This window comes from Antedon mediterranea, chromosome 2, assembly GCF_964355755.1.
Source record: "Antedon mediterranea chromosome 2, ecAntMedi1.1, whole genome shotgun sequence".
Classification (NCBI taxonomy): Eukaryota; Metazoa; Echinodermata; class Crinoidea; order Comatulida; family Antedonidae; genus Antedon; species Antedon mediterranea.
Genome location: NC_092671.1, coordinates 13,554,576 through 13,568,984, shown reverse-complemented (window position 1 = coordinate 13,568,984; position 14,409 = coordinate 13,554,576). Strand labels below are relative to the sequence as shown.

The 14,409-nt window shown below is 30.1% G+C and overlaps 1 protein-coding gene across 4 annotated transcripts in view; it reads left to right on the top strand.

Annotated features, from left to right (window-relative positions):
* Window positions 1-14,409, top strand: part of LOC140040474 (uncharacterized) — a 50,612-nt gene that overhangs the window by 11,799 nt on the left and 24,404 nt on the right. The gene's annotated exons all lie outside the window — the stretch shown is intronic.

Sequence of the window (14,409 nt, the reverse complement as noted above, 5' to 3'; positions counted from 1 at the left end):
AATTTTCACAATAATGTAAAATGAATATGTCACAAAAAGACAAATATTTTTCAATAACCAACATGTTATTGTAGTTATACTAAATTAAATTTCTGCTTAAATCCTTTCATGTTCTTTTTTCAGTGGCAACATTTTAAATGCCACCTGTCAACATATACACGTTACACTTTATCAGATTTTTATATTTTATTTATTATAAGGGATTAAGGAAAAGTGTGTTTTTAATGATGTTTTAACATAAAGATTTACATCTTAAATGATTACAAAGCCACTTTTGACACAACATACGCTGCTCCTAAGCTTTCGTTTCCTTCATAATGCACATAAAATTATGAAAGCCATGGAATTCATTAAGACAGCTTTCAGCATTTTTTACTGTATAAAACGAGTGCTTTATTATACTGTATAAGATTTCTTTGAAATTGTCTTGCGTTTGCTGTTGGACTCCTAAAATTGATGGGCGGCCAGTATAAGATTGTTATTGGCCCAAAGGGCAATGAAATAGACACTATGGAAACAAAAGATATTAAATTGAAGAAACTTAACAAAATTGAGCCTAACTGATGATAATGTATAGCAGAAATCGGTCATAAAAAACAGTTTTTTTTAGAATAAATTTATTATCTAGTTTAACTGCAAGTGCAACAGGTTCCCCTGCGTTTGATTTCTTTTTGCAAAAAATTGTCAACGTATGTTAGCTGAAACAAACCAATAACATTAGCATTATTATATAAAATATTGGATTGGATAATATTTTTAACCATATTGATATAGTATGTATTTGGATGGAGAACATTTATTATTATTTTAAAATAACATTTTTATTGATAGTTTCTGGATAAAATTTTCGATACAGTTGGTTGCATAAGTTTATGTAGCGCTCATTTGAATTTTTCGTAGTGCTCATTTGAATTTTTTCATCTAATGTTGTCATATTCAGGTTTATTAATTGCGGTGTTGTAAACATGATTGATTGTTGAATATAGTATAGAAACATGAGAATTAGCCATGTATTGTACATTATGCAAGAGTTTGGCAAGATCATTAGAAAGAACAATGGACGTGGTTTGTTATTCTGTACAATAGGTATCTAAGCCTTGTTACAATTATTTCACTTTCCTATTCAGACTTGTCTATTGAGACTTGACTATTCAGAATTCTCTATTGAGACTTGACTATTCAGAGACAAATTAGCTTTTGTTATGCAAACAAGTATCTAGCTCTTCCAAGCATCAAAGACACGCAAACAACAGGTATTTGGTGGAGGCAGTCATCGCTTTAATCATTTAATAAATATTAAATTCAAATTAGACATGGTTCTTGTTCTTGTTATGATGAAGCAAAACACGAGTTTACTTTGACTAAAGCTATAGATGTTTTTTTCAGCAGCAAATATAATTTATACCAGTTAAACCTGTATTAGAGAATATATAATATATATAAAATGTATGAAATTGTCTCTGTGATTACAGTGCATTTTCATTCAATTAAGACAATGCAATTGAGTTTTTGTGTGGCATAGACCTACAAATATTCAAGATGCATCTGGGCTGTATTACATTGTTGTAGGCCTACTACTTTTGATTCCTTTTTTTGACCAATTTCACTAATTAAAAATCCAACCTCGTTTGTAATTTCTGTGCCAACCACTCACATGAAAAGCAAAAAAAATTATCAAGATAACGTTACAGATATAAAGCTGTAAATTGGCCTGTGTGAATTATGACAACATTATGTCACTATTCCCGACAGACTATTCTCCTTTTATCATGGTAACTTTAACTAGATAGTTATTCTATATCAACTATTGTTTGAACAGATGAAATATAAAGCTTAATTGTCAGAAGATGGCAGGTAGCTTAATATCGATAACATTTCTTTCTTAGGAAATACAAGCTATCGTAATAATTGTTTCATTTAAAATATGAAATTTAGATAAAATCAGGTTGACAGATGAACCGTCTACATGACTACGATATATCTTCAGTAATTGTGTTGCAGCAATCCAATTTTATTACTTCTTTTGTTATTCAAATTTCTGAAAAACACTAAAGAAATTAGATTAATATTCCTATGGCAATCTTTGATAGTATCTAATGTAATTTTTTTCCACTATATCTTATGTTAAACATAGTTTATGAATTGCAGATTGATTCAAATCGTATTTCTTGAAAATATTTTTATTGTAACACAGATTTTAAGTACAACTGCAGGCCTTTCTGTAGGCCATACTGTTTTATAGAAATTATAATAAAAGATAGTGATTATAATAATAACAAAAAAAATGATATCAATTTGATAAAAATTATAGTTATAAACTGTGAGGATTAAATTGAAATATTATTTAAAAAAAAATTTTATTTACTACAAAACCTTGTACTACGATTTGGAATGGAAAGCAAGCCTTAATCTAAAACATTTACAATTCTACTAATTCATAGTGTACAGTGTGTGCCTTGGCAGGAGGTGTGTGCTTTATTAAACAAATAATGGCCTGATAGTAATAATGGCTTTCTTGATGTTTCACTAATAATAGTATGGTTCCAATTGTACATATGAAATAAGAAACAAGACTTTCCCATTATATTTCTGTAAGTTCATATTATTATCACATGATATTAGTTAAATATTATATTTTAAACGCAATATAATCAGCATTTTGAAAAAGTTTGTTTTGTACGTACTTCAGCTCTGTCCTATTCTCGATGATATAACTAAATTTTAACGGTTAGATTTGCTGTACAGGCTCATTGTAGTGAAGGACTCTGATTAAAGAAACCCTTCGATTATAATTAGAGGTCACATTTCTTGTTCTCGTATGAACACCATATGCTCCTAATTAAAACATTCAAAATAATTTTAATTAGAGATTAAAATAACTGTATATTCGCTACTAAAATTAATATTTACATCAATAGAAGTTAAGAATACTGCTTATTGGGTTCAACTCCCACCCATAACATATATACTTGTTGATTTTGTTTATGGAGGTACTGTGTACTGAATATCTTCCTGTTGTTACTTAGCAAATAAGATGTTTCATTTATTCACAGCTTGGCTACAAAGAGAGCTGTTTCTTTGTTCAGGTTTTCATATTTTTAATTTAAAAATGTAATCAATATAATTATGTTAATAACAAAAGAATATGAAAGTGCCTATATTCAGTTAAGAGAAGCAATAAAAAAACAACAATTGAAAAAGATAAACACAGCAGAATTTATGAGTCATTCACAGAATTGGAGGAAGTTTTTTGTCTAAACTCTAGAATGATGTACATATATTAAGATGCATATTATCATATTTTGTAATATAATTACAGTAGAGGGGTACACAGTACCTGCAGATGCAGATGCGACTTTATCATCTTCTACGAAAATCATGTATAAATGTAGAACAAATCATGTAAACTATGTCTTTCGTGTAACCGTGCAAATATCATTTTACAAATTATTTTTAGCGTTTAAAACTGCAGCTGATTTTTCTCTCATGGGAGGTATATGTATCGATAATGCTCCAGATTCGTTATACGTCTACTCTTAGACATCAACCAGAGGGAATATTCAACTTCACTTATAAAATTCGAAATAAGAAAATGAAAACCTATGCATAAATGATATACAGTAACATAATTTTACACAAATATTATATTATTGTTGTCAGTGCGGGATTTGTAGAATAAAGTATACATCAGTTCAAAGTTGTGACTACTGTATAATATACGCTACATGCTTATTTTCATTAAGCACGACTCTCTGAGTTTGGTATTAACATGTAACATTTTGTAGGGTGTTTTATACCTTAGGTTGTTTAATACAGGTATGTATTGATTGTATTCTTTTATCATGATAGAAGAAGGGGGAACGAGAAACACAACTTTTGTTTAACATGGCTTAGAATTGTTTCCACTTGCAGATGCATTCTTCGAGGCATGATTTTTGTTATGTAAATTATGATATTAAAATATCATTTGACGGTAGGTCAACGCATATTATTTACATATTTCCTCCTAATTAAGGTCTATTCATTTATGCGTAAGCCTTGATGCTAAATCGAATGCATCTGAAATTATGTAATATTTCAAAAGAATAACCATATATGGACAAACAATAGGAAACCACATTTAATGACACAAATTTCAACATACATTCCTCTCTTTGGAAACAGTACAGTATTAGTATTAGTTATCAGCTATATTTTTTTACAACAAGGATATTATACACCTTAGTATTCATGTCCTGTAGTTGTTACATAATGTTAAAAACATGTGATATAAAGATAGGAGATATAATTGCAACTGATGTATATTTTGACAAGTCGTTAATAGACAGTGTAGTACTAGTCGATGTATTTCAGTTAATTATTCTGTTTTCCTGCATCATGTGCTTGTTAAATGTTGAAATTAAAATGCTATGACAGTACAAAAAATGTGTCATACATTGGTTGTTTGCAATGTTCCACCTATGTCTTATAATGTATAGATGAGCAATACTATATACAGTAATTTGTTTAGTTTGTATCAGCACCATCAGTAGGGACTAACTGATGCCTACTTTCCTTTGCAATTACAGTAGTAGTAGTAGTGGCACTGTTTAATGTAGTAGCGACACTGTTGTTTATTTTATCATCTTCATCATATCAATTATTAAAGCAAAGTTAAATAGTCTATATTGTGCAAGATCTGCATATGTTACCAGGCCCACAGAGTGTACAGTAGAATTTAAGATGCCATTGTAATCTTGTGCAATACACTATTGATAACGTATCCTTCAAGTGTGCTCAATATTGAATAATCCTCTGATGATAGTGCATTTTAGACTTTTGAATAATGTACCAATAGTAATACTTATGAGATCTGTCAGTCCTGTCAGTTTTTAGCTTGTAATGATATTATTATATAATTCAACAATATAGCACAATCTCATTCTGTAAAATTTATCTTTTGATTAGAACTTGAATTTAAAACAAAATGTTACCAAATGTCATTTATAAGTGTATTCATTCAAGTGTGACATTTATAAACTATCTATTAATATTATTTATATATTCACAGTAGATTGACTTTGATTGACATTCTTGTATTTAATTCATTTTATCTGAAATCAATGTATTTTTTAGTTATTGAGAAAGTAAACGAAAACATTTCTCTTCCACAAAATACCCATATTAAAGAACATTGGTGAGAGGTTATTCAGTTTAAAATTGATCAGTCTTATATTGCTTGATGTCCCTGGCGACGAATGGGTAGGGAGGACACAAAATGAATGCCCATGGGCCTATATTTTTGACAGTAGGCTTACAATATTTATGAGTCTTTGGAAAATACAATGTATTGAGTATTTCTTTTTGATAAATTCAGTCAATAGTGTATTATAGCTTGAGGGAAAGTTGTAGTTCAAGAGGTGGTAGGAAATAATTGATTCAATAACATTATTGTAACTGTAGATTATGATCATATCTATAATTAGTAATTTTATATGGTCATGGTCATAAAATATCGAGTTCTTTTTATTTGCTCTTTAATAATACAAATTATATATATTTTCCATACAAATGGTTTTTTGAATTTTATAAACCGAGTATTTATTAAAGCTTAAAAATTAATAGGTACATAATTTATATATTGATATATATTATACAGTAATTATAATATTTGTACTGTATTTTTTTGTTACAGTAGCACTAGTGTACTGTAATAATGATATAAACAATGTGTATGTATAGCACTCAACTGTAACACTATAACACAATACACTATAATCAGTTTATTTCTAAATACAACATTATTTTATTCACAAAATGAATGATAATGAATATCTGTAATAACTAATAGTAAATTATACTTTTCTGAAATAATATTTGATTGAGCAACATGATCTTAAATTAAGAAATGCCTGAAAAACAATATTAAAAACTCTAAGCGAGGATGATGTTGAATAAATATTTTGTTGTATTTTTCATATCAACTTAACCCAATAATGCTTTTCATCCAGGCAATACAAGATTATAGAAATATAATATTTTGCTCATAAATATTCTTTGCCCTAAAATTAAAAAATACAGACAGAAAGATATTATTACAATGATAAATATATTTAAGATGGTGTACAACCTTTCCTTGGACTTATATGTACTTGTATGTTGCCACCATCAATAATACTATGAATCATATCTGATAAAATCTAAAGTTGTTATTAATCATTCCTGTCATTATTATACCAAGATACCCAGTCATCAATAATAAATACGATAACACAAATAAATGTTGTTTTGAATATAAATGTAAATGGCAAAATAACGTAGATGTGTGCTTGGAATATATAGTCTGTCAAATTATTGTAATTTATTGAGTAATATCGCTTTAGACACTCTATCCTGGGACTACAGTGTTTAGCAATTGTACCTTTATATTTTCATGGCTGTCGTAAATATTTTGATTTTGATGTAGACTAATTTGGTGTTTGATGTCTTCGTTATGTAATTATTTAATCTTATGATGTCGCAGTAAATTAAAATTTTTCCTTTCAGACGTTCATCAATGTTTTGTGTAGTTCTTTTCTTTTCTTATATGACCAAGAAATCCAATTATATTAAACTAAATGATGGTAACAGTGTGTCAACATGCCCATTTCAAGGATTTATTAACATTGAATGTTATCACCTTTCTGTTCCTTCTTTAGCTATCCTGAATTCAGTGTTACTTCTAGTAGAATGTTCAATCCTTCATTTTACCTGTTTCATATTTAGATTTACAGAAGATGAATCACATGTCAGTTTTTTGTTTTTCCTCTTAAAAGACGTTTATTTATTTGTTTGTATTTGTATACTATATGTTCTAATAATGGTTGGTTTTCACATTCTAGTAAAAATAGTTTAAGCTTATATTGGGCACATTTTAAAATAAAATTTATGGATTGAATGTCAAATATTTAAAAACAAATATACAGACATAATGGTAAAATCATTATAGACAATCAAGACAAGACAATTTTCAATGTACCTTTTGCAAACCACGCCTTGAAGTGGGATTATCGCGACTATTTCTGTAATATTTTAATTTAAAAATCTACTTATTTTCCACTGATTAGTTTTTGTTTGTGTTCATTTTGTGTTGTGTGTGTCATATTAGCATTTAGATAATCAAGAACATTAATATCAAGAACACTAAGGATAATTAAAATTAGAAATTAATGAATATCTAAACCGATAATATAATCCTCAGCTGATTAAGTGCTAAGTAGTAATTAATGCATCATTTAGTGGCATGGTATAACTGGTCTGTTGATTGTGAGATTGATGTCAAATCCCATCATCTTCAGCGGCTTTATCCTTGTGTGTGATTTGTCCTGTTCACGTAGGTGTATAAATGGGTACTGGCATATGCTATATTAGCCTACAAAGGAAGTTGGGATTAATGTGGCTCCTGCCTCATGGCCCTGTAAGGATTTATTATTCGTGTAACTTTAGCTTAGATTAGGTCATTTTCCCCACAAGTGATTTTATCAATCTTAAAGCAAGTTTGGTATGATATATAATTAAGAATAAAATAAAAAATAGGAAGCATTAAAAACATCACAAGCCCCTGCCACTTTCAGTGAAAGAAATTTAAACAATATTAATATCTATAATCTATATTTCTTCTTTGTTGATGCTGATTATAAGATTTAAATACTTATATAAAACCAAATATGGTTTGTAACTTTCCTGTAGTTTTGAATTGTTCCTATAATCTTGCAACATCATTGTGGTTTATAATAGTTATCTGTATTGTAACGTAGGATTTGTACAGATTGTTAGCTATAATAGAGCATCCTTCTTTAAAATCCTTCAGCAATACACCACACCTGGGCCAAGGTTGATGCTTACAAAAACAACTTATCTCTACCACTTGAGCTTGCAATTCAACACAAGCTGTTTGAATCACATCCTCGCGCTTGTGTAGCAAAGATCTGTGTGAAAATCTAGCTGAGATCAAGTTATTATGATTACTGTATCTTTCACTCATAGTGATGGAACACCAAATAGCCTCCCAAAGTAATTTTTATGCAATATTTTTCATATGCAGACAGGCTATATTTTTTGTTCCGGGTATAAGCCTACCCCAGAAATGAACTTCATGTCAAGGGAGACAATACCAGAGTGAATTTAGTACAGTTTTTATTTTATTTATTCAGGCACTAGATTTGACGACATAAATACTGGTATTGGTATTTACACATTCACTGTCAAGCTTAGGTAAAGCCTTGTTAACACTTTGACTGCCAAACACGAAGATCTTCGTTTTTGGAAACACAACGCTTGACTGCCAAAAACGAAGATCTTCGTTTTTCGCGTTTTTTTACGAAATCCGGTAGATAGGTTAATTATTGGTATATACTATAAATATGAACACTATATTCGGTCTGGACCGTCAACATTTTACAATTTGAAAGTAACTAATCTGGTTATGAACGACTGTCAAAATGGTACCTGTCGAAATAACAAACACCGCGCATCACAGTAGCGCGTAGAGCGATGGCTTGGCGCATTGTGTATCGGTCGCGCGCTAGCTATGCCGCCGAAGCATTACAAAGGTTTTTGTGGATTGACATGTTTGTTTGTTAATCTGAATAAAAAATAATGGAGTCATTTTCAATATGAAGTCTTTAATTTTATTATTGTATGTATACCCTAATTGTTTTGGTCTTTTACTGAAAGTGACCGAGTTTCACGCAACAAACTTGTTTTGAAATGGTATGGTTATTATCATCAGTTTACTATCTCCTAGCTAGGCCTAGGCTAGTAGTACTAGGCTAGCCTAGCCCTAGTCGTAAAACGGTTCCGGACCAACTTTAGGCCTGGTTAACTAGGCCTGGTGTCTTTACTATGTGGATTTTGGCGAAACATTGATGTAAGATTTATGATTTATAAAATGTAATACATTTTTCGATAGTGATAACTTGTTTTTATAGGCCTCTCGGTGCCGTGTAAGTAACTTTTTCGTTGTTTGTTGATCTCACCGGGCGATATTTTCATATTGTGATGTCTTGCACAAAATCGCGAATATCTCGACTTTCTTGCGCGAAACTACGAAAAATTCAAAAAGTGGGTTACTTTCATTTTACTATTACGATTTACATATTGCGATTTAAAAATCGTTCTTGGTACCATTGTAAAGCTAAAATCTTTATGATTATTTTAGTCTAAATTATATATAAATCAGATCACATACATGGTTTCAATCAGCTTTAATAAAAACATCGAATTAGGCTAAAAACGCTGGCGGTGGCAGTTTCTAACTGGAAAAACATCTGGCAGTCAAAGTGTTAATTGTGCCTGTGTACAAATGACAGAATGTGCACATAAGTGGAAATGGTTGATGGCTTGTTCATACAATCATTAATGTCAACATGTTGTAGTTTTGTAACAGGTTGTTGCATACTGGTATAAGACCTATTCATTATATTATAAACATACATCAATTACCAATTACTGGATACAACATACTTTTGGTCTTATTTATTATTATATAAATGTATAATATAGTATATTTATCAAAAACAAAATATCCATAAGGTAGGTCTATTCTTATGTTTTCCAAAATGACATGGTGATATTTGGATTGGAGTTACATGAGACTGAAAATATAAAGAAACACTTGGAAAGTTTCAGTACAATAGTAAATATTTTTCAAGTGTCCAATTAGTGATACTTTTCATGAAAAATCTAGGACATCATATGTATAACCAAACATTGTTGCCTTGGCTTAAGTACACTTGGTTTGCTTTGCTTAAAAACTTTATATTGTACATGGTATATCCACGAGGGTCATTAAAACCATGTGGCTGAATACTACAATATACAAGCTTAAACTTAAGTACAGTAGAATGTCTGGACCAAACAATCCATAGATTTTGGTATTACGAGCGATTATTGTGATTTGTCCACTTAAATTGTATATCTGAATATTTCCCATTAAAACTATTGATGTTCTGGTCTTTTTGTGTAATCATCAGAACTTTGTTTACAGTATGCTGTGATAGCTTTGGTTTATATGTAGGTTATATTTTCTGGCCAAAACACATTTAGCAAGTATAAACATGAAAACTGTATTGTTATTATGGGACAATTAATGTTTATAATATGCTTTACATTGGTTAGATTAGTACTGAATTTGATATTAATGTCGAAAGGTTTTTACTAAACCCAAATGGCCGAACATGCTAAATGTGTTAAGTTCCAATTTAGAACTTAAAGAAAATGTTTGAGAAATTGATGAACACCTCATAGGGAATCATTAGACTGCATAATGTTTTCCTCAGATAATCTCATAGATAAACAAAGATAATCTTGTAGATAAACAAAGATAATCTTGTAGATAAACTAATCCTGACCAATCATTATAACATAGAATCTTGGATAATCCAACGGAAGCACAAGATCATATGAATAAATCTAAAACTGGAACAGTCAATTTAAACTTTGACTTTGTGATTACAATGATATAGACATCAGTGGATTTGAGGATCATCCAAAGGTGATAGAAAGATTAAGAGGTTTATCTGTAGGGATTTAGATCAATGCAAGATATACATTCCACTTACCCTCGCTCATGATTACCATCGTTACAATGACTGTTTCAGGTCTCTGAGGATTATTATTTTGTCTTTGTGGAAAATGTTGAAATTTTACCTTTTTACACGAATAAGAAGACAATCACAAGGAGTTATCTGCCAAGGTGTGGATAACTAAATATGCATCATTTAAAAAAATTGATTTTAACTAAATTTGTTTTATTTATTCTTTTTTTTTATTCACTTGTTAATCTTTATTTAGGCTCACTTAACACAATTTTGATGTAATCTTATTTAAAAATAAAAATTCTTGATCCTTGAGATATTTTCATGATAATACCTTATCTCGGATAAACAGGCATTAGCCTTTCTCTCAATTGAATCAGCAAATAAGAATTTTTAGTTGAAACACTACATGGAAGTCAAATCAACTGTCTGAATAAGAGAAAAAAAATAATTGTAAAATGATTTGTTGGTTATTTATAAGCAGCTTGAATAATACAATATCTAATCCTGCTTAAAAATAACATATTGTTTAAATTCCTTGCAGCAAGTTTTAAAACAAACAAATGGTGATCACCTGAATACCTTATATTAATTTTAGTAACCAGATAATATGCTCTGTCATCACAACATAAATCACATTTTATACCAAAGGTCACAGCATATTAATTATGATTTGTCCTCCTCCTCCTCCTCTGTGGAACTTTTAATGTTCAGTGAAAACAATTTCAGATATGTACAACTTGGACTGAACACACTCATTGTTAAATAAAATTGTTGCAAATTTTCCCCTTAAATCCTGATTAAAAACTGTCAAATGATATTAAGACCATTTGTTAGTTGGTTATTATGGTTGCAGACATTGAGAGCTAAAAACCTTGATCTGCTTTACCATCTAATTTCTGATATACAATTGTAATAAATTGTATGTTGGATATTATTTGAAAGTGGATATATTTTGAACCTTTAAGAGTTCTTCAGTTCTTCTTGTTACATGTGAATGGCAACATTTTTATGTTCAATTACGATGAAACAATTTATATGAACTTGATATTAATATTGCAATATTCTTTTGAAGGCTTGTTCAATATAAAATCATTTACAATTTTTCAACAAAAAGAATGAAATGTTACTAACCATTTTTGGTTATGATGATTTTGAAGACCTGTAGCAATTTGGTTTTTAAAAACCATATTTGAGATATAGATTCGATATATATATAAAGATAATATAGTTAAAAAATGTATTTATTTTTGCTCCATCAAAATTGGCCTTACCCTGGAACAACAAAGCAAATTATTGTGAATTAAATATTACACAGGAATTCTACATCAACCCTAGAGATTAGAAAGATGTACTATTGGAGATTCAGTTATCAGAAGATCCATGAATAATTTCACCAATAAACCTAAAAATGTCATTTTTCATAATAGTTGATTTTTGTTACTTGATAACTGTGCTGTATACATGTCCATTTCAATTCATATTGGATTTTTTTTTATAAAAACAATCTAAACATTATGTTTGGTCATAAATAATCATAAATAATATTCAATTTTAATCAGAAGATAACATTGTTGAAACAATATGCCCATTTATGGTGCTATGTTTCGATTTTAATATTAAAAAAATTATTTCAAAATATAGAGAATCTTGACAACGTGAATTGTTTTGAATCTGGCAGTTTAAAAATATGCAGTGTTGTTGGTCTAAGGTATGGCTATATCTAGAGGGCATGTGGTGAGTAAGATATCAGGCTTGTTCAACCCATGCTAAATTGCTAGTTAGAGTGACGAGTTTAGCTTACGTCCCACAGGAATTTAGACGAGTGTGTAGGATCGACAAAGCAAGAATTATATTTTGACCCTTTATTTTCAGGATTAAAATAAAATGTACTTTAAATTAGTATTACTATGGCATATGTATGCTTAGGAACCAAGTGTACCTTAAAGGGGGTGTCTCTTAAATAGAGCGTGGTCTTAGTCATCATAGTCATTGGAAATTGTTCCTATAACACAGGAAAGTGTCTCCTTAATGAGGGGTGTCTCAAAAGAGGGGTTACTGTGTATACCGAATAATGCCTGAAGAATGACTTAATTAATATGAATATTAAATAATATATATGTAAATTTAAAAAGAGGAATAAAAATATATAGTATGTCAGTATATTATGAATACTTTACTCGCATTATTATTATTACATAGTATTATTAATAATGTTTATGCCTTCTTCAATATAAAATAATTAATCTTGTAACATTGCATGCTAGTGGGTTGATTGGTAGGATTTGATGCTATTGAATGTACTGTATATTATATATATCCATGTCTGTTGTGCAGGAGACATGCCCCCAAACACAACTGGTCTGGTTTAAGTTTGTTCTATCTAAAACATATATACTTTTTAAAACAAGGTCATGTCTGGCCTTTTCACACTCTACCTTTACATTACATCAGATCAAATACAAGAGGCTGCGGAAAGTTTGCTAGCGTACCGCCTACGGGACCAGATAAACAACGGTCCGTTGCATGCATACAAAAGAGTTAAACCAAGCATGTGTTTAAGTGCTCAAGCAAGGGAGACTAAGGTGTAAGAATTCACCTATGGCCTACACACTCATGTAATAAATGTTGTATAAGTCAATATGTTAGCCCCAGTAGAAATTGTGAAATGTAAACCATTCAAATTTAGCAATTATAAGCATGTATGTATGAAAATATATATGTTTTGGATTAAAATTATTTTGACTAAAAATAGGTGACAAATAAGGCATAAAGATCTACTAACAATTCATTAGCCTTTATTACAATTAAATAAGGTGATAGTCACTTACATATTATTATTTTTGACCCTAAAATTAGCCTGTCTCATCCAATCAACCTCAAGAGATTGTATCATATACAATTTAACCCATGACATATTTCATTATGAACTTGGTTTTGGAAGTGACTTAGATAATTTTGGATGTCACGCTCTCAAGAATTGGTTAAAATGGTCTTTGGCAACTTTCCAATATATTGTGGTAATCAGCTTCTGAAATACTCATCTATTTGTTTGCAGAAGATGGTGATCATATCAATACCAGTATGTTGTATTAACAAATCAAAGTTCTCTTTGTAAAAAAAATCTATTCCATGTTTTTGAATGGATGCTTTATTTGTTAAAAGAAGAATTCGCTGAACCGTAAGATGTATTTTGATAGTAACAAAATCATTTGTAAATAGTTAATGGTTGATTTTATATGAATGAAACCATGAAACTGACTTCTTAATGGCTGTAATGGTTGCCTTTATGAATGAACTGATTTGCTAATAGGTGTAATGTGGCAACAGCGGGGGACTGGCGGTCTATGTTGATACAAGTTATTTCGTACAGTCAACGACCCCATGCAACCAGAGCACAGCTTTTCACAAGCCTAGATTGCATAATAAATATTCTTAAAAGTATACCTATATAGGAGTTACTATCGTTTTAGTACTATTTGTTGGAATTAAAATTTCTAAATCATAACATGTGATTTATGCTATGTGTGTGTATTATTTGTAATTGTTAAAATTTAACCATGATGATAAGTGGACAAGATCTGCAATTGTTGTAAAGGAAATGAGAAAGAGTAAAACTGGAAAAACATCTGTTTTCCAGATGGGTCACTTTCTGTTTAGAATGTGTACTTTCAAGGGAGCCAGCCACTGGTGTTCCCTATTAGTTCATGAAAGGTTTAATTGTTACTAATTTGGAATACAACTACAAGACATCACTGTTAGCAATTATTTATGTAGTAAGGCCCTGTTCAGACCCATGGCGTTAGACCGTTTTAGCGTACGACGCTAAAAGAATGTGTGTCTGAACAGTTGG